At 41.2% G+C, this 21,975-nt stretch overlaps 1 protein-coding gene and 1 long non-coding RNA gene across 11 annotated transcripts in view; one reads left to right on the top strand and one right to left on the bottom strand.

The window, feature by feature from the left end:
* Positions 1–603, top strand: part of LOC138938140 (uncharacterized) — a 55,383-nt gene extending 54,780 nt beyond the window's left edge. Inside the window, exon 3 of the long non-coding RNA XR_011447649.1 lies at positions 217–603. This is a non-coding gene — a long non-coding RNA (uncharacterized lncRNA). The remainder of the gene's footprint in view (positions 1–216) is intronic.
* The window catches only part of Ten-a (tenascin accessory), a 422,894-nt gene that overhangs the window by 54,183 nt on the left and 346,736 nt on the right, over positions 1–21,975 (bottom strand). Inside the window, exon 1 of one of the 10 annotated variants that reach the window (XM_070304914.1) lies at positions 12,817–12,856. The exons of the other annotated variants lie outside the window; for them this stretch is intronic. The gene's annotated coding sequence lies outside the window, so the exon portion shown is untranslated. Of the gene's footprint in view, positions 1–12,816; positions 12,857–21,975 lie in introns of those variants that run through there. 10 annotated transcript variants of the gene reach the window in all.

Here is a 21,975-nt window from a genome sequence, read left to right as displayed (position 1 = left end):
AAATATATACTATATATAAAGGAAACATGTGTTTCATAAAAATTATCTTCCATTTAAATCGGAGAGCGTTAGCGAAAACTGTTTATATATCGAAAGGAATAAATCAAAATAATTTTTCATAAAGCACTCGTTACCTCCATTACTCGTATAAATCTTTTCGGTGGACATAAATCTGTGTTCTGGTTCAGAAGAAGAATATTCTGATTTGAATCGTAGAGCGAGCAACGTGGCAAAGGGACGATCCATCGAAGAAGGACAAGTCGACTGCTGCATCTCGGTAGATAACAAGAAGACAGGCCGATCATTCGTAAAGCTGTCAGTCGAGCGATATATCAGTATCCTTTTTACTCGTTACTGTGACGCACCCTCTTCGCAGCCATTCGAGTACCGACAACGACGACGATGACGACGACGACGACTATCAGGCAAGAAGAAAACTCGGTGACATTCCCCGTTGCAAGTATATACACACACACACCCACATACAAGTTTTTATTCGATAATTGATGGCACAAAAAATATTGGCTTGTCACAGATTGTATCTATTTGTAAGAGTAACTTTTTTTCGAGAACAGCGTCAAAGATTCATGAAATGTTCATATAGTTGAGACTCGTGCATCATAGCTATTATCCAATCCGCAATCCGCAAGAAATGAAAGAAGAAGAGAAAAGAAAACTTCAGAATAATTCTAGTTTTAAGAATAGCTATGCGTGCGCGACAAACACTGCATTCGCGCAAATCATGTAAAAATATAGTCGCGTTGGCTTCGAAAAAAATACTGTTTTGAGTTACTGCCTTGCAGATGGACTCACTTTACGATGGGGAATCACCCATTTTCCGGTTGTCCCGTCGATCACGAAGCAGCCTGTGTACGCTCAAGTGGTGGGCGCCGAACGGCAATACGGAGGGCCTGGGTGGGCTACTCCGCACGGTCGTTAGTTAGCGAGCATTCATCATTGTATTGTTATCGTTAGTCACGGCCTTCGCAGTTATTCGAGCCGCCCGCCCTTTCGAGATCACAATGCGACCAGATGCAGCGGCACGGCGCGGCGGTGTCGATAGGTTTCCTTCTTTGTACGCCGATATTGGGCCGATATAGGGCCGAGCTGTGCCTCTTCTCTCTCTTCCCCTTTGCGTTACTTTGTACGGGCCAAAGGGATACCACGGCGTGTAAAAACGCTACGGTTGCGCTATGCCCGCGCGCAACCGTAGCGTAGAATCGACACAAAGCAGCACCCTTGATCAGTCGTCAGCGTACTACGGCGGCACGATCGCCCTTCGATCGAAGGGTCTTCTTCCCGTGGCCCGGAGGTGGCATGGAGATGTGACGAAAAATAGGGCGCGCTGATGTTAATTCTTTAAGGCACTGAGCCGAATACAAGTCGTGGCCCTTAAAATAGCTCGGATAAATATAATAAATCCGGCCTTTGCCATATTTTATCGCGGCGTTCTCGTTGTTACTCGCGCACTTGAAGCATATGGTTGACGTAAAGAGCGGCTTTGATAACAAAGAGAGAGAGAGGGAGGAAGACTTCGATGTTGCGCACGATGTTGGATGACGGGCACAAAGCGCCATCGTACACACGGAATTCGTGAATAATATTTGCCGAGGTGAATAACACGGTGTATCCTCTTCTTCGTTCCTCCGACACGTTAATAATTCGCTGCTTTTCTTTAAGATCCTCAAGTCGGGCAAGAATCTCGAATGAGTCGCTGACGAACTCGTGCCGCGTTAAGCCGCGTTACGTATGCAACCTGTTCGGAACTGATTCAACTTGTCGAAAGTTAGCCGGACTTTTCCGAAGGGGATACAGGCTAGAGGAGGCGGTGGGAGGCGTGCTTCGAAAAGGATGTGTAGGGACGTAGCGCGACAGGGAAAAGCGGTGCTTCGTTGCGATGCGAAGGGAATGAAGGAGGGGTCTCTCGAACATATATTTCAAAAGAAACTTACTTATTTTCAGATAAAATAAATATCTGACCTGTGAGAGAGACTGGCGCACACCGGTGCAGCGGTAACGGCGACGCGAAGACTTTGTCGAATGGTTTCTTTCATTCTTAACGAGCACGACCGACTCGTGCGCTTTGGGACACACCCGGCGTCGGTATAACGCGGCCCCGGCAATTAATTCGACTCCCGTGACATTAGGTTTAACCTTTCGGAAAAAGAACTCCGCAGCGCGTAATGCCGTGGATTTCTTGCAATCTCCAGCTACCGCGGGTCCCCGTGGAAATAGAGAAGCTCGGCTCGTATATACACATCGTATACAGGCGGCGAAATAAGGACAAATATAAACAGGAGGGTGCGTGGAAACAGATTCCGCTGAGAATGCGAAACGAATTTCGCGGAGATTGGAAGTATCTCGTTTGTTCGGTGTACGGAAACATATTACTACAACGTACAAACATCTCGTTTAGCGCAGCACACAATCGCGAGGTAGTTTAAGTGGCTGTTATTTATTCGAGCTTATTTCATCGACGTAAAAATCTTTGAACGGTCTTTATCAATCAATACTCTTTTCTCCACGGTACATGTTACTTTTTATTGATAATAAATTTTATTTATATTCTAAAAGTAATTAGTATTTGTATAGTCGAAATATATTATTTGTATTTTTTCTTAAAAAGAAAAATCTTTAGTAAAAAAGAAAAAAAAATTCGAATGTTTTTAGTGTTCTCTTTTTCTTTTAAAGCAGAGAAGATTCTTCTGTCAAATTGAAATATAAAAATGTCTTTTTAAAGATGTGGTTTTTCGTGTAATTCAGTATTTAATATTTGAAAAACTCGATATATATATATATTTTTTTTTTTTTAAGCTGTACAAGTATTTCGCGAGAATATTTATTCGACTGCCTCGCTGCGACTTTGTCGATGTTTCTAGCGTGACGTACCGATTTCCCAACTGGGCTTTAAGTATATCGAGCAACGAGGATCCTTAAGTCCTCGGACGGATCGACCTACTTCGGCAAGTAATACTTACACAGTAATACTAGACCTTTTTTTTATCTGTGTGACGACATTTTCTCAACAGGCAGGATGAGATTCTCTTTTACGGAACGTTATAATCAGTACAGCAGTAATGAATATTCTTTATTAGTCGTTTATAAAAATAACATAGCGTATGTGCACTACCCCTTTCAACTCGATTAATATCAAATTCTTGCTGCGTTATTAACCCCCTTTAAAATTTTGCAATTAATAAACTCTCGCGTTAATATATACGAATATATTAGTTTTTCATTAGTCAAGCGCATACACGCGAAATTCAACATAATTTTGAAACTAATTTTCATTAGGGAAGTATATTTCTAAAGAGTATTCAATTACGCGCGGTGCTGCGTTACATAATTATGAAATGTTACCCCATCTCGGAACTGGTTCATAGTTAGCGGTGAATTTTGCGTCATCGCAAATACAAATAGCGTCGAGTGTAGGCGGACTAGCATCGAGCACACAAGCTGAAAACAAAGATATTATCGCGCGTACGTCATCATCTTTCTCCAGGCACGCGATGCAGTGCGCGCATACGTCCCAGAGGTATTTGCGTTCGCATCTATGGAAAACAAAGGTACTGACCTCAACTTCGTACATATGCATCGCATCGCGTCTAGATATACTCCGTTCTCTTTCGCTGGTCGGCAGCATTTTCCTCGTGTGCGGACGGTTTCTCCTTCGTATTATTATTTTTTTTTATAACATCAACTATTGCCTCTAAATCCGATCTAGCGAGGAACGAAGAGTAATTCATAAATATATCTGAGCTTTTTCGAGAGATTTATATACCGAGCGTTTGGAGGAAAACAGAAATCGATTTTTTTTTTTTGTCTCGGTTATCCGATGTTGCATCTGTCGATTTGTACGGTATAAATTTGCGATAAATTTTAGATATGTCATATTACGAATCAATAGGTAATGTTTTTGAATGACTTAAATTACTTTATTCTAACATAATCTCATTTTAGAATATCTGTCTATATAAATAGCGCAGTTGATTTCACGCTCGTACACATTAGTATATCATTCGTGTGAAATCTTTAGAGTCACAGTGTCCGAGATTCTAATTGAATGTTTAATATTCAACTAGCCGTGTTGACCAGTTCCAAGTTCCCTCATCTAGAAACCGCTATATCAATTCCCCGCTCGTAGACTCCGCGATAACACTCGGCGGCGATATACGCGGGATCTTTTCGGGAGTTTCCGCGGAACTTTCGAGAATCGAATGGAACGGTCGCTGTCAAACCTAGGTGGATTTTGGCGTCTAGCTGTCGTCAATATCCCGCGGGCGTGTGCGTGTAAGAACGGCGCCACATCGATGTACACAACGGTACGGCAGTTTCTATGGGATCTAATCGACGAAGTTGTAATTACTTCGTCGAGGAGCAAGAGAGCGAGAGAGAGAGAGAGAGTGAGGGGGGGGGAGAAGGAGGGGGGGATGGAGAGAAGGACTCGATGGAGTTTTATTTTATCGAGGAGTGATGGAGATATCGACAGATGTAATGCCACCTCTCAGACTGTCCCTCCGCCATTGCAATGTCTCGCCATCGCTCGCTTTTCTCCGCTTCTCTTCTTCGTGGTCTCTAGCCGTCGAACTACCCGGCAAACGATCTCTACGAGCGTGATTACCGAACGAACACACACCTTGGAAATCCATTACTTTATATCAGTTTTTCTTTAAAGGGCTCACCGCTATCGCCGCCGCCGATTCCTTAGAAACTCCTCGCGGAATTCTTCTCTTAAGGCAGACGAGCTTTTATTCGCGCGTCTTCGAGAGTTATCCGCTCGAATACCTCTCTATGCATCGGTTCTCTCGATCTTTGCGAGGACATCGTCCTACTCCGCATCGCTCGGCTCTTTGCGATGCGATAAGCCGCTTTTTCTCGCGTAAATAGTTCGCCGTTCGCCGATCGATTGGAATTTGTCTGGTGCCGTGTTAAATGTGCCGTGGACTCGTCAATACTGGTAAAATATCGATAACAAGAAGAAAAATTAGACACAAAATTATTGTATTGAAATTGATGAAGAATGTTCGCGATATACGTTAATTATTATTTTCAGAAAAAATTTTCTGCACGAGTGTTTGAAATGTTTTGCGAAACACGCTTCTCGTATAACTATATTAATTGAGTAGAGAGATGAGAGTTAAAAGATTGTAGAGATTATAATCTTTTTACGTAGTACACTCTCGCGAAGAGATATTAAGTCGTATAGAATTACGGACACACGAGTGGGTAGAATTTCGGCTGAAATATCTACCGCGGCACGCAAACAGAGACAAAACTCGCTTTTCCATAGCCTTGGCCCGGTATGAAATCTTAAACCCCACGTTGGCAAACGAGGGGCGCGCCCTCGTGCATCGATGTACCTTATCATTGTTATACCTCTAAGGATACCGTCAGCTCCGTGAAAGGGGTCGCTTCAAGATTTTCATTTAAATTACGGAACACCTCTCTTTCTCCCTCCGCAAATCTCACCCTCGTTTTTTGCAACGCTCCACTTTCCAGTTCTTCGTGCGCCATTGGCAGTTCGAAGAATATCAGAATCAGCGGAAAGAGGACGTAGCTGGGAAGAGAAGAGAGAAAAAAAATAGGGCGAAGCTTATGCGAGGCCAATTAATTATCCGGCATCTTCTTTCGTTTCTCGCAATGTCGAGCTTTCTCCAACTCCTCTATTCATCCCAATTCTAATGTTCCTCTCTCTTTCTTTCCTTCCCTCGAGATATCATATGTTCCGCCTCGAAGTAAAATTCAGCTGAGTTCAAGTAGGAAATTTCCTGTCTTTCCCGGACCTTAATTACGGCGATGCTCCGGTCGCAGTTCTCGCGCGGAGTTTTGTAAGGCGGAAGAATTTGACGACGTCCTCCTAATGATCGCATTATGCTCGTTCTATGGGCTCACGTGATCACGCCGCATTTTGCATCCCCCAGAGCCACAGCGCATTCTCCTTTTTTTCCTCTCGGAGAAGAGAGAGAGAGAGAGAGAGAGAGAGAGAGAGAGAGAGAGAGCGAGAGAAAATTTTCTACCTGGCGGAAATTATACGCTCCGTGGCTACCTACCTACGACCGCCCGCACGCGATTAATTTATTTCTTCTAGCGCGCACGAGCATTATCCCCACTAGAGATTGCATTCCGGTCATCGCTACCGGCTTTAGCAGTTAAATCCGGAAATATCCCTCCTGAGGGCACTTTCGCGAGCGTTGACGCGAGCGCGAATCTCGGTGCGCCGCTAACTTTTTGTTGCGGAATTATTATAAGAAGGAAATGTTTCATTTTCCATATCTCACACTTTTCCTTGCGCCATCTAAAATAGATTTTTTTTCAACAAAGATGTGGAGAATTATAATTTTCGAAATATAAACGGTCCAAATTTTTCTGAATTTTTAGAAAAATTTGCGAATCTATATAAGCAAATTTTACTCTATATTTAACATTTTTGAAAGCCAATATCAAATAAAGATATCTAGAGTTAAAAAGTTATAAGTATATAAAAATTATTTTTAATTGGTTATTTTTATACATACATTGTATAAATGAAAACAAAGTACTAATAAACTACGAAATAACAAGGTAATTTAATTTTGTAAATTTCACACACAAGTATGCAAAGTGCAAACAACATTCCAACATTTTTTGTTCTTAATGGTTTATTTTTTATCATAATATAATTTAAGTTTATTTAAATTTTATTTTTTAAAGAAAGATTGATAGTAATTTTAATTGTTTTTTAGTATATATAATATGATCAATTTTTAAAGATTATTATACATTTATTCGTTTTGATAACTAAAAATATTTTCTCAAGCGATGACAGTTTTATGACGAGATGTAGTATTGTATCGCATGTAACGTTTAGCTCGACTTCTAAAAGAAGCTCGTATGGACTGAATAGGCTTAATTTTTCTTGATTACTTTAATTGCATTCCATGGTCCAACGATCAAGCATTACTTTCGACTTGATTGATATGAACGGTCCATGGCATTCATTCCCTGTTTTAACTCAAAAGTTTGATTTCAAAATTACATTTCGTCGGAACGAACAAAGTTCGACGTTTAATCTTTATACTGGACCATTCCTTGACGTTTAATCTCTAATAGGACATCCTAAAGTACAAAGAGTATCTCTCAGATTCCGATACCAATTTTTTTACATGTTGCAACTGTTTGCGCCATAAAAATGATATTTCACGAGTGTGTGTGTGTGTGTGTGTGTGTGTGTGTGTGTGTGTGTGTGTGTGTCCGCTCTATTATCATAAATTGTAGATCTTAAGTTTCGTTTATCGAGTTAATAATGCAAGATTTACATTTTTGAAATTCATAATACAAATTATAATTAACATAAATAATTTTGTAATAAAAAAATGCTGAGTTTTTTGCTGAATTTTTTACATGTTTAGTATTTTTTAAGAGACACGTCTCTATTGTGTTAGAAAGTGAAAAATAAGCCAGGATTCGGGCGGTACTCTAATAACTTATTAATAATCGTAATAATAACAATTACGATTATATGACTATATGACGACTACGAAGCGGCGTAGTTTCCATTAATCGAACAGAATTGACATCGCGTATGCAGAAGTATTTTCTAACAAGTTTATCGTAATTATCGTCAATGTCATTGCACTTTTCATGTAAGATTCTATCTGCGGAGCTCTGTCGGTGTAGAAACTATATTGTTATAACTATTCCGTACCTTCCTGCTGCACTTTCTAACTGCATTGTCCTTATTACGGCATTCGACGTACATACGCTGTTTTGCGAAGGGACACTTCTATCTCCGTTCTAATCTATATTATACAGATATACCGATCATATACCGGTGTCACGAACTTGTAATGAATTTTCAATTGTGCTTTACGAGCCTGAGGACAGTTCAACGGCTATGCTGCCGCGTATTGTTACCTGATTGACTTTATCGTGGCCAGCCAGATACGTTGTTATAACTGCTACCACTTGCGTTCGAAACTGCGTTTATCTATAGTCGAGTGAAGAATATCTATTGTGACGCCTATTGCGAAGTTTCAAATGCTTCGCAACTCTGTAGTATCCTACAGCTGCAAAGTCTACGGCTATGTCACTCAGAAATATCCTTATTTTTTATAGTTAAATTGATGAAGAGCGCAATGAAAAATGAAAGATGTATGCGCACTCTTCAAAAATCGCTATAAATGAGTTAATATTGTTTATTTATTTTCCAGCACTTTTTTTCATTTCTTTCATCAATATATTTAGAGGTAATAATACTTTAATAAGCATTTTAATCACATGTAATATGGACATGCAATATTTCTAGCATATTGAAACAAAATACATAAATACATATTTTTATGAAAGTGAAACAATATATGTGCTCGCGATCAAGAAACGCATCATCAGAGAAACGACACGTACACGCATACACTTTCTGTGAACACGCGTATTGCCGTTCAACGTATAGCTCGCTTCTCTTGATATATGTTATAATATGAGATCACGTGCGTTGTTGCGTGCAGAGATGTGTAAACATATACACGGGCCGACATACGTGCCGGAATATCCATGTATGTAACGATGGATGTACAATCCGCAGAATCTGCGCTGCGTGAAATTAACTCCGTTGCTTTTAAACAGGAATACTGCCGAGGCAACGCGAAATAAACGCGCGCATTTCGTCAGAAAAGCAACGTGTTGCAAATTTCGTTTTTGGTAGAACGATGCACGATACAATCGCGCCTGTCGGAAAACACCGACCTAACATTGTTATAACGCGAGATTGCGTATATTTGTCGGGAGTTGTAACTTATATGTCGCGCAAGATTTGCGCAGTCGTTTAATTTTGTTCGATCCGATCGTTCTGAAAAATTTCTCCGTTCTCATAATCATAGTACATAGTATTTTTTACACTACAAAATGAAGAATATATTATTATAAACAGATATTTTAATAAAATGATAAATTGTTGATCGCTAAATTTTTTCGATCCAGTTTACGTGTGCACAATGTATACTTAAAATTGATACGGTTAGAGATTTAAATTTTATTCCTCGCTAAATTTATGTCCCGGCAATATCAAAAAATAATGGCTCGCAAGGGATCCTTGGAATAAATCGACGCAGACTCTATGGACGCTTGCATCGCGCGGCTAACAAACCCACTTCAGGGAAAAACAAGGGGCTGAAAGAATAATCGATCGTACTTACGCTTACGCACGCCGTATATCTACCCTTACGGACAATACACTGACTTGTTAGCTTTGACATAAACGACTGTTAGTTCGCGTGCTTCACGTTTATATGATCTTTGGAAATAATAATTATTATAAAAAAAATATCGCCAAACACAATACAGCGCGATATTATTCAACGAAGCTACGTGTTTTACATAAAATATGCTGCATTAATAAATATATCAAGCTGGCATATTATTCCGTGGAAACTCATAAATAATTATTAAAAATTCTCGCTTTATTTTCAATAATTCTATGCTTTTGTGTAGTTTCAACAAAATATTCTGACCATTAAACTAAATAATAATAATAATAATAACAAGAAAAATCTCGCAGAACAAAGTGAGTCATTGCGTGAACTTGACGTCTCAGTTTGTCCCGAGGCATTTACTTTAATTTAACAGCCAGAACAATCTGTTTGAACTAGTAAGAATTTAAGAATTACCAAAAATAAAGGCAAAACTCTTAATTATTTATGAATTTTCACGAAATGATATGCCAGCTTCACACACACACACACACACACACCTAATAAATTCCGAGAACAACTGAGAACACATAAAATAAACCGAGTTTAAATCACGTAGCGTGTACCGCCGGGCGTATCAGATTACCGGGCGGTCTTATAATTAATTATACACTTTTAATTATCTCGGGAAAAAATTTTCACTCTTCCCCTACGGGCGCTATGTGTTTGTCCGCAGGAAAAAAAAAAAAAAAAAAAAAAAAACATTTATACGAGTTGACAAACGTGTTTTTCTTCTCTCAGCACGCGCGTCTGCGAATCTTGTCGCATCACGTCGCTAATTAATTGCGTATATCAAAAGAGTGAAAAATCGATTTTTCGGTACGCACGACGCAGTCTCGGAATAGGAGCGCAATCGAGTCATATGACGAGGTAGTTGTTCCGGAATTTTATTGCGTATTTGGAATTCACAGACAATGCGCGACTCATATTGGACTCGGAGACGAGACACGGATACGAGGCAGATACGACAGTTGGGCTATACAAAAGCTGTAAAGCGAGACTAAATGAAAACGCAATACGCCTCTCTTCCGTGCAAGTTTTATATAATTTATTTCATTCACCCATAATCAAAATGGTAATACGAGACACAAAAAGCGCGATATATTTGTACACGCGAGATAGCGGACGTAATAGCAAAGTATAATATAATGTAGTCAGGCATCAAGATATTATATATTCGTATTAGAATTGAAATGTTTTATATATATATATATTATCTGAGTATATACTACATATTCGAGTATATAAAAGTTATGTTAAAAAATATTTTACATACATAGAAAATATTTTTATAAAGTACTCTTTAAAATTTATTATATTTTAATCACAATATAGCTTTCGCATGCGCGCAAGGTTATTAATGTAAGGGCCTGGAAATAACACGTCGCATATGTAACGCGTGAAACAATACGGTTGAGCTACTGTTAAAAAAGAACGGTATTGTATGCAAAGCGCGATACAGCTTTTGCAGGCTGTAACTGAACACATGCGGCGACGGTGGCGATATTACGTAGATCGACTTAAGTCGTAACACGTTTCTCGCCCCGCTGTGGTGATTCCGAGATTGGACCGCTACCGTAATCTCACAGTTTACGGCGGGGTTAACGTTATTAACGTCTCGCGGGACGACGACACGATCTCGGGCGTCCGCAATCTGCGGATCCCTTTCAAGCGGATCGTGTAGCCTGGAGCTTTTATCCGGCGCTATGATCTACTTATTCTGTTTCATACATACTGGATAAACTCCACTGTTACTGGCTGCACCGCAGTCGTTTATCACTACTCCGGCTTTCGCTCCGTGCGGCTCTCGTGGCGCGCGCGTTTCAGAGACTGCGGGAACACCGAAACGCTTAACACCGTAAAATACGGAAGCCGGAGATCGCATCTAAACACGGCCGGTATGCATAGGGATATATCACAGATGTATTTAATTATGTAAATACGTGCCTTTAATCGTGTAAGGAACATCTATCTTGTTCGAAGCCTATGGCTATATTGTTGATAAATTATACCGCACGCAAATGTTTATAGATCCGAAGGTTAACTCACTATTTATATATATACGTATATATTTTTTGGGGGGGGACTGCTCGTTGCACATTTTCATCATGCGATCGCTATTATGCGTGTATTAAATCGGAAACTGCTCGTGTAATGGCTTTTAATCATCTATCACGCACGTGCTTTTGATGCGAATCTAATGTATACCTATTTATTATGCGTGTGATAAAGTTATTATGTTATTATGTTTATCATATACTACACATACCGTACAATAATCGATAAGTTATAATGCTTCAAATTTTCGCTGGAATTTGTTTCGAGTCGTTATTCTTCGGCTTATAATATAATAATGTTGTTGGGGTTATTTTTTATTTTATCTATTTATATTTTATGTATTTTCTAGACACAACGATTTTATAATATGTCGCGAAATACATTTAAATCATTCATATTCATTTCCAATGGACTGTGCGAGGATGCTGTTAAATATTATTTTCTGCAAATATCCATTTATAAGACATGGTCTAATTTATTCATAGTTAAAATAAAATATAGATACACGTCTCCAAAAGCGTCCCAAGTATTTGCGCATTAAAATATGCACGCACGCAGTAACTGTACCGGTATGTTTTCTTTGAATTTTCATAGTCACTCCGGCTTGAGCTATTGGGCGACAATCTCGCGGTTTATAATACAGCGAGTTAACGTCATTAACGTCTCGCGGAGTGACTCCTGAGACGACCGACCGCAGACCCTTTCATCTAAAATTCTAGCTACCGACGTTTATCCAATGTATTATCTATTTATACCAACCGACATGCGCGCCCACGATTTTCCCTCCTTGTTCTTTCACCGCCGCCACCGCCGTCGTCGTCGTCGTCGTCGTCGTCGTCGTCGTCGTCGTCGTCGTCATTGCTATTGCGAAGATGAGAGCGGATCTCAGAAGCGCACGGTTATTATGCCCCGCTACCGCGGGAAATTTTCAAGCTGCGTTTTCTATCATTGGAAAAGGTCTGCATTAATCAAGAGATTCGAAACCGCGAGATCCGACCGCGACGCGGAAAGCGATTCCTAGTCGTTTATTATCCTACGTAACGAGAAACGTCCGGGAATCTTCCGCGAGTAAATTTTCGATACAGCCGCAGCACAGCGATATCATTCCACAGCTGTATTGATTGCATTCTGTTGGAAGAGATTCGATTCGCATAAAACGCATTGAAAATGATAGATAGGATATCGGAAAGTATCCGATTCCTCAAGTTTAAAGATTCTTCAAATACTGTTTTTCTTTTAAAATTGAGATAATTATTAATCCGATTTAAAAAAAAAAATATATCATTCTCTCAGAAATTGTCCAATGTAGATTTCGCAGATTGCTCGATATAAATTTATGCGCGTTTCTTGCCGCGTTCCTAACACTTTTAAGTATTCTCGTCGTCAACGTCGTTATTTCTGCTTCATCATTTATTGGACGATCGGCGTTAAAATTCCGGCTCCCGCTCGACTTTTATCGTCCCGGTACCGCGCCATAAAAATTGATCACGGTTATATGCAAGATTTATCAGGCGTCACAAGAAGTTGTACGTACGTATAAGGTCGAGAGTTTCCGCGGTGGAAATACGCGCGCGAACCAGTTCGGAACCGCGAAAGTTTACGAAACTGGAATTCGATGAAGAGCTCGTTTCGTTTACACCGGCTTGTCCGTCGTGCGATTCCTCCCTCCACGCTTGCTCCATCCATCTCTCTCTCTCTCTCTCTCTCTCTCTCTCTCTCTCTCTCTCTCTCCTCGCTCTCTGCCATCTGTACTTTCAACCCTCGCGATATTGATCCACCAACGTGACTGTGCCACCTCAGTCATTACTTTGTGCCTATATACAAAAACGTGGCATACACGTGGTAGTCGAAATGTAATACTCTACAGTCTACACGATAATATATTTTGTCTTTTGACATGTAATGTGCACAATTAATAAGCAATTTTTCCTCATAATTACAAGATTCTTGCAAAAATGAAAATTCTTGAACAACATTTCATATTAAAAAATATGCGTTAGAGGACAAAGAATATATCTTATACATATAATTCCATTTAACGTCGATCACTATATACGTGTATATTTAAATTTCTCGCGTTTCAGTAAAAAATTGAATAATACGATGCAATAGAATATGAAATGTTTTCTGTGAATACATTCACGGGAAGTGGTAATTTAGATTAGCCGATATGCACTGGGAAACATTAGCATAAGCGCAAAGTACTCTGGACTATAAGTAACTTTGTATAACGACCGCGTGTCATGACTATATAAAACGTGGTAGTCTTTCCAGCACGGGCAAGTATCAGATGTTGCATCGTCGTCAGTACTTTTTAATCGCGGTCTTTCTTGCCAAGTTCGATGAGTCGCCACAATTTACCGGAAGTTCACAAAAATATGCGTGAATGTATTATTATGCGTATTACATATTAATAAATGTTTGCCGAGAAACTGAATCAGAGTCATTACTAGGAAAACGTGTATCGCGCTACGGAAATACGTTACGTCTCCTATTCTTTCTTTTTCCACTTTATTAACGTAATGACCGCGTATTTTTGTCAAAGTCCCACGGAAACGACACTTCGTCGCGTCTTTCATTTCGGAGAACGTAGCGAGCTTCGATTCAATTTCCAGACTGTGGACAGGCGGAGGATCCGCCGCACGGAGATAGGCAGAAAAAGAGAGAAAGAGAGAGAGAGAGAGAGAGAGAGAGAGAGAGGAGGGAGGGGATTTAGTGGAAGGGAACGAAATGTAAGAGGTTAATTGGAACAGATAACTGTGTCTGCGTGTGTCGATGTGCTCCTCTCTTCCTATTTCTTTCTCTTTCTCTCTCTCAATCTTCTTCGTCGCGTCCCTTCAGCACCGCCACCACCCTTTCTCCCTTTTACCAGCGCTCTCGGTCACATTTTATCGGACTCTTCGTTTCTTTTTCATCTCCTGTCGTACAGTTCGCCCTAACCGAATCCGCTGATACTTCTTTACGTGCGCCGTAAGCGTTTTCTCCTCGTCGCATCGCCGTGGTCGTTCGTCGTTAACAGTTAACGGCCATCGTAAGGTCGCACCGTCGAGTGCTGGGCATTTATTTACATTAGGATACATAATGCCAAAGTATACACGTGAACGCCGACCAAGTGGATAAAGATAGAGATGGAGAAAGAGAGAGAGAGAGACGAAACGCCGAGGAGCAATCGCTATAAAATGAACGTCACGGGGAGAACATACAGCGCAAACATTATTTAGAGTCCGACCAATCCATCATTTCTTCTAATATAATCCATAAACAAGTATTCAATCATTGCTTTTTATATTGTTGTTTTTCGATCTGGCCTACGTAATCGTATGAATAAAATGAAATGAGAAGAATCGCGCATAATTCATTTTAACGTTATTTTATCAGGTACATTAATTTCAGCAACGGAAGGGGAACCGCGTGTCATACGTCGCTCGGATCTCGAGTGTCCCTGGAGCCGCGGATAGACGCGATGAAAGACGCGCGGACGTCGGTTGAGTTAGTGCGCGCCAACGTCGTCGGTATTTACTTCGCCGCCAACTCGGTTGCGCGTTACGAGGCGATGAATTACTTATAACCATCTCGATCTCCCCACACGCCCACGTGTGCGTCTCTTCAGTCGTACTCTTTTATCTTGCTTGGCGGCTACTATCGTTCCCGCATGTGCGCGTGTATGTCTCGGCGTATAAATATCGCGCATTTATAAGCAGTCGGTGACAGTTAGTTATCGTGGGATCGCTGGCAGTCGCGTGTGTATGCCGGTTTCTCTTTCATGCTCTTGCGCTCCAGTGACTAAAATGATCACATTTTCAAGCTACTACGAAGAATGAAATGTCGACATGTTTCAACTCCCTCTTATATTAACAATTTCTATCGTACAAATAAATTGAGAGATAAAAAAGGATTAAAAAATATTTTCACAAATATAAATATTACGATTGTTATTTAAAATTCAGTTATTTTACATTTGGCACTTTTTCAAATTAATAATTAATCTCAACTTTTATCTCTGAGAATTTTTCTATATAAACATGCATCAAAATTTATGACTAAAAAGTTTGGAACATTTCGAGGCGACAAGTCAAAATAATTGTCTAGAAACAGAATATTTTTATAGTCGTTTTATCATTAGCGCATAGCTATGCCTTTGTACTCGACAGTATACGATCGTTGCGACGTCAACGTTTTCGATTCCACGCGATGATAGATTATACATGGACAGGATGATATGGCCCCTCGTGACGAAGGGGATGGTCGCTCGGCTTGCGGGATTGTGTCCCTTTGTTGCGACGCTTGTCGCATGCATACTCTATCATTACACGAAGAAGTTCATATGCTAGCTATGTTAGTAGCGATCAGCAAGTTTTTGCAAAATTTTCTTGTCACGTCCGCGCTCTATAATATTCGCCTAAGGTATACCTCTGTCCTGAGCGAATATATTTTTTATTTTCTACGCGGTAAATGAAAACTTTTTTCAATTGAACTTGCATGATGCAAGTTAATTTAAGCTACTGTCTTGGCTAAATATATAAAGAACAGCAATGCTCCAAGTTCGTTCGTTGAACTTCTTATAATAATCAGATATTAATATATAGATATTAATCTTTTAACTACTAATGGATTTTTTCTTATTATTTAAATGTAAGTTTATCAGCTTATTTGAGTTCATTAGCTTATCATTTGAGAGAGAGAGAGAGAGAGAGAGAGAGAGAAAAGTTATCTCGATATTTTAAAAATTTATCTCTATAAATCGCGCATGAAAAAATGGCAATCAAAGATGGTTAAAAAAATCTTTCGACAAACAAAAACTCGTTCGATCGTGATTCACATTCTTACATTCTTTGTTGGTAGATAAAATTGATCGTTGACTCAATAATCGTACAAAAGGCTTCTCGTAGGCTTCTCCAAGCCTCGAGGCGGACGGAATAGCGAATCAAAGAGTCACGAATCAAAGACGGTATATGATTGTAGTAATCAAAGGTTAGACGTATGCGATCCTTCGTCGAAACAAATCTTTGACGTTGAGAGAAGGACGATAGTAAGAAGAAGAAACGTAATTTCGCGGAAAAATATGTCGACCGGAATCCAGAATAAAAATCGGCGACTTGAATGTCGCAGCGAGTGTGGCCGGAGACGATTTAATCCGATTCCTAGATACTTACGAGACATCAAACGTTAAACAGCGCTATTCAATTTAATCGTCTTTACGTTTCATTTTATAATCTTCCAGCAAATTCTTATCCATGCTGTTCATTGAGAAGATCGCGCCGGTTTGTACGTTTGACCATTTAACGAGCGGAGAAAGGTCCCCAGCGGGACGCAGACATTGCCGATAATAAAGGAGATTGGCTCTAAATTACCAAGTCCGTTACAGATGGCCCCGCGTTAAATGCCTCTCAGCGACAGAACAGAACCGTCGCCGAATCGGGTTCTATAATCGGCGGGTGGTCCGTTTCTGTATTCCCCGTTCGCGTTCGCGATACTTCGTTTCCGTTTTCGCCATGTCTCGCAATCTCGATTTTCCGGAGACCAGAGGCGCTGCTACCCTAGTTCCGACAATTTAACGGAACCTGAGAGCGGAGAGTTCGAGGAAAGGAGGCACTTCTCGATGAACAAAGAAACGAAGCAAGAGGGAATTTGTTCCCCCGATTGTCTTCCGGCGGACTCCGAGGAGTCTCGCTTTTATCCTTTGGCGACTAATTGCGTAATTAAAAGAAACTTAATCCATCCAACTCGCGTTCATTGCGTAAACAAACGAGAAATCCAATAAACGCGCGTAGAAATTTAAGAGACGAATAATGCGGCGATATGTACGTCTATGCCTATGTTTATGTGTAGAGGCGACGAGTAATTTAACGCCCGATGAGATTTATTAAAATTCCTTTCGGATATATACCCCGTCATGCGGGTACGGTGCGTCGCACGTTTGGCCGGTCAGTCACCGGATTAAATGATCCTTTGTATGTCAGCGGGTGCGAGCCTGTTGCCAACCCGCTGATAAGGTTCGTAACCTATTATCGGCATTAACGCAATGTTGCACTTTCAAAAATATAGCACAAAATATACAATGGAGATTATCTCTCGGCGTTCGCAAGCGCGCACTCGAGGGACCGCGGCTTTGTACCGATGCAGTGCGCGAGCGAGGAAAATTAATTAATTAATTCTCCAAGGACGTCGAAGCTGACGCAAGATAAGAAAGCTCATAGAATAATGTAGCATCTCGCCATGTTTAATACGTCAAAGTAATTAATTTGCTCCAAAGAGTCGTTCGCCTTTGTGACGTTACAAAAGATATTAGAATTTTCACCAAGCGACGTTTGCGAGGAAAAATCGTAGGGGAGACATAAAGGTAGTCCTTAAGTGGCAGACAGTTTTCACAAATAATACAGAAAGTACATTGCATATATTCATGTCGCAGAAAATGTTAAGCGATATTGGCAAATATAACAGAAAGGCGAATAAATCGAAACGTTATATATGTGAGTGATAATTTTAAAAAGAAGACGCGAGTCAATTTTTTTCAAAGTGAAAAATGTAAACGTTGCTTTTATCCCTTAAGAGTTAGTAAGCGTCTTCCCATAATTCATATCTGGAAGCGCATACAGAGTTAAAGATAATATTGCTTTACACGTTCTCTTACAAGCGATAATCTCAACATTATGAAATTTACATTGAGACAATGTACGCGAGAGAATTTCAACAAATGATCATAAAATTATGGATATACGAAGAATTATTCTCCTTGGTATAGACAAAAGCATCACTTAAAACGATAGAACATTAAATTTTAAATTCGATCAATGTAAAGATCGAAAAGCATTTTAAATTTTAAGATGAAAATATATTGTGCATTATTGTTAAAAAAATCTACAGAATAAAAAATATATTTCGCGACAAGACACATATTTCCTTCGGAACGTAACAACTAACATTTGTGATAAAGATGATATCGATAAATTTTTTTCACAAATCTGGATATTACGTGAGACATTTGTATATCCCCCAAATATGTGTACTGTGTAGGAGAACATTTCCCATATACATATATATCGATATATACCCGCCCATTTCCCATTAGAAAAGTATTAGATGAGAATTGTTCGGGCGGAGTAAGTGCGAAGAAACGGATCAAGGGGCGACTAAAACCCCGAGTCACTCGCACATTGCTGGCTGTTATTTGCTACAGAGATGGCGAAGATGAAAAATGCGCAGTGATCAGCGACAGAAGTGAGAAATCTTCGGACGAAGGAGAAACGCATACGACGGGAACGTGCTAGGAGGCAAGGGAGAAAGAAGGTGGAAACGGAGGGAAATACGCATGCGTCGATAAAGGAACAGGATACAGAACGTTTTAAGAGCGACGATAAAAATGCGGCGAGATATCTGAAAGTAGCAAACAGCGGTAGCATCGATACGTTGATATGGTAGCGCCGGAGGTGAGCTTGTACAAAGGCACAAAAAGAGAGAAAGAGAGACACGGCGAAGATGAGAAGGCGAACAAGTAAAAGAGGAGAAACGGAGACGACGAGTCCGGGGGTGAAAAGAGGGTAAAGTGACGGTAGGAGGAAATGGTGGAAGGAAAGGGTGGATGAGAAGGGGCGATCGAGCGTGGTTGTAGGCGAAAGATACGATGCGGAAGCTACGAACGCTCGTTCCGGGAGTAGATTTTACAAAAGCTAAGGCGGCCACGAAGGATAGCAACGGGGGGGGGGGGAGGAAAGAAGGGGCGCACGATGCGCTACATGAACCGATGTCCCTCGAGGTCAGCCTAGCGTGACTATCAATTGCCGAGACTGCGTCCGGATCGTCTTCTAAACGACGCGATGATACGAGAATGTGCACTCGTTCGAACATTATGGAGATATTCCGACGTCGTTTCCGTAAATGAGTCCGCGTATAGTAAGTTACGTGTATATGATTTGCGCAATTTCGATATATTTATTGCGCGAGGTTTGAAAATTTTTTGCTCGAGATAGATGCGAATAAAATTTTTGCGATAATGTAAATGCGTAATATTATTTACGGAGAGTCAAGAATTTTATCTATTGTAACTTCATCCGATTAAATTCCGCTATTTTGCTCGTATTCGATTTCACGAGCATTAAACGATTACGTAGCAGAGACTTCGACAAAATTGCGCTTAATAAATTATCGAAAAGCGATGCAGAATACCGCATCAATTTTTCTAACCACGTTGATCAATGCTCTTACATTTTCGCAATCAACGCTTGTCCCCTCGTTCCCGGAAATCAATCCCCGTATCAACCGCGCGCATCATCAAGAGCAACGACATAATAAAGCGGTTCGAACCCTCTTGAATCGTCGTCACGCGGTTAATTCCACCCCATCTTAACGGGCTGCTTGTACTCGGAAACTGGGCCTATCCTGGCGGCGGTAGTCGTTCGCATCCGCGATGCTTTTCCGGAATCGCTGTATCCTGGCTCCAGCGCGCCTTCGGGGGGGCTTTCCCTATTCGTCGGGGCAGGAGGGCAGGTAAATAAATGCGAGGGGATTTTGTTTACACGTTCTCGGCTCCGCAATGCGTCCCCGACCGAAGACATATCCTTTCTTACCGACTTCCCCGACATAACGCGCGATAACGTATCTGAGATCTACGAGCGTGCGCTCGGTTTGTTTTCGCGCGACACGGGAGTTACCCGGGATGAGCGACATCGTGTTTTCGTTGCACGCGAAACGGCCCTACTAATAACCGTATCGCAGCAGGCTGATCTCGCTAATTAATGACGACGCGGAGCATTACGTTCGCGTTGACTTCCGCGCCAGTTGAGTCGAGCAGGATCGATCGTTAGTAGTTTCGAGTCCAGTGGGAATTTCAGTTGCTATGGCTCTTTTTGTTTACGACATCGATGCTGCGAGAGGAGTGAAAGCGCATTTGCACCCTTTGAGAATTCCGCAAGGCAGGGGAAGTTCCATTAGAAAAGAATTTTTAGGTCAAATGAAATCCTGAGAATATCTTATCCGTAATATTGAATATGAGTTTTATATAACGAACTCGTTCAAATATATATAAAACATTTCTTGATTTTCTAGACTAAAAAAAATTTTGCAAATTCCTATGAAAGCTCTCTCGTTGATATATATTAAATAATTCACAATTTTAAAGAAATAATTATTGGCGCTTTCGGGATAAAGACGAGCTTATCATACTGCGCTTATTTAGAGTGAGAGACATATATAGATATATATTATATCTTGTAAAATATTATATTGTTAAACAAAGACACTAGCACATCATCATGCGCGATTATTACGCGTATTATGAAAACTGCGAGAAAAGATCTAGTCTCGATTAATTGCTAAATTTTTTCGTATATTCTCGATAGCTCCAAACGGTGAGCCCGGCCAGAATACGATTTGTCACGCCGATATATCGAACGTACCCGACGCGCGTAGAGAAATATCATCGGTGTACCAATATCCCGGTAAGTGGAATATTCCGGTGGGAAGAGAAGTCGTACCATCGTTCATCCAGTGTGGCGTAACATAGAATGTAAAACCCTTATCTTTACCGAGAGAATTCTCCGCGCACTTTTCTCTCTCCCCTTCTTTCCTTTTCCTCTCTTTCTCTCGTAGCGGGAAGTATCTATTACCCCTTTCGCGGCCCTCTCGGCAGCGATGGTTCCACCCTTCTCGTATCGCGAAAAACCGCTGCGTCTCCAACGTTACGCTACAGCCGGCTAATATCGAATGATGGAAATCGTTCACCCGCCTTTTCTAAGATCCTCCCCGCGACGTTTTCTTTCGGTGTCTCCACTCGCATTTCACCGATGCGGAAGCAGTTTAGGATATTATGGAAATACAATTTCCATTCTTCACGGTGCATACTCGTGTAACGGAAGATCGCTTTGGTCCTGTTTTCTCTATCCTTGCTTCATCGTTCAACTGACGGCATTGCATCTACGTTGCGATAGGTTTCGAACGAATCGAGATTACAGGACGAATCGCAAATGAGGTAACGGTATCGTTGTATATTACGCGACATGCATAAAGCGAAATCTCGTCGACGCGTCGTAAAGTGTTGAAAAAGAGCAGCAACTGCGCGACGGTCGAATCGTGTCGAGGAAAAACCAGGGCACGAATGGTCGAGAGAGACCGTAGTCGCGCTCGCGGAAGAGATAAAAGATAGAGAGTGACGGGAAGAGAGAAAGAGGCGAGAAAAAGCGTTATCCTCCCTGAACGGAGAAAAACGCGAGGACGGAGAACGAAACGAGAAAGAACAGAGAGAGAGAGAGAGAGAGGAAGACAAGAACAGAAGAGAGAAGTAGAGTTGCGAGAGGGTCGCGCGTAGATGCAGCTATAGCGGGTAGTTGTTGGTAGGACAGGGTGATGCATGGCTATGGGGTCGCCTGCTTCACCGCGAAATGTCGGCGCCGTACAACCGCCCCGCGCCGCTCGCCTTTTACATACTCGACGTATCCTCTCCAAACCCTCCCGCCTTCCCCTCACCGCTCGCTACCGTCGTCCGTCGCTCTCTCATCCTCGGTCCTCCTTTCCTCTTTCCTCGCGCTCCTTCGCCACCCTCGTCGCGGCTTCCTCTCGTCGGTATCACTTTGTTTGCCTTTCCCGCGGCGGGTCGTCGCGTCGCGCGCTGCCTTACTCGCGCGTACGCTCTTCTCGCTCCATGCATGCATATATCGATCGTATACTCGTCCTCTCTCGCATACCGTTCGCTCGCCGCGAT

This window comes from Polyergus mexicanus, unplaced genomic scaffold (assembly GCF_030449975.1).
Source record: "Polyergus mexicanus isolate NDT 795.1 unplaced genomic scaffold, iyPolMexi1.0 SCAF_12, whole genome shotgun sequence".
Classification (NCBI taxonomy): domain Eukaryota; kingdom Metazoa; phylum Arthropoda; class Insecta; order Hymenoptera; family Formicidae; genus Polyergus; species Polyergus mexicanus.
This window is presented reverse-complemented; position numbering and strand designations above follow the sequence as displayed.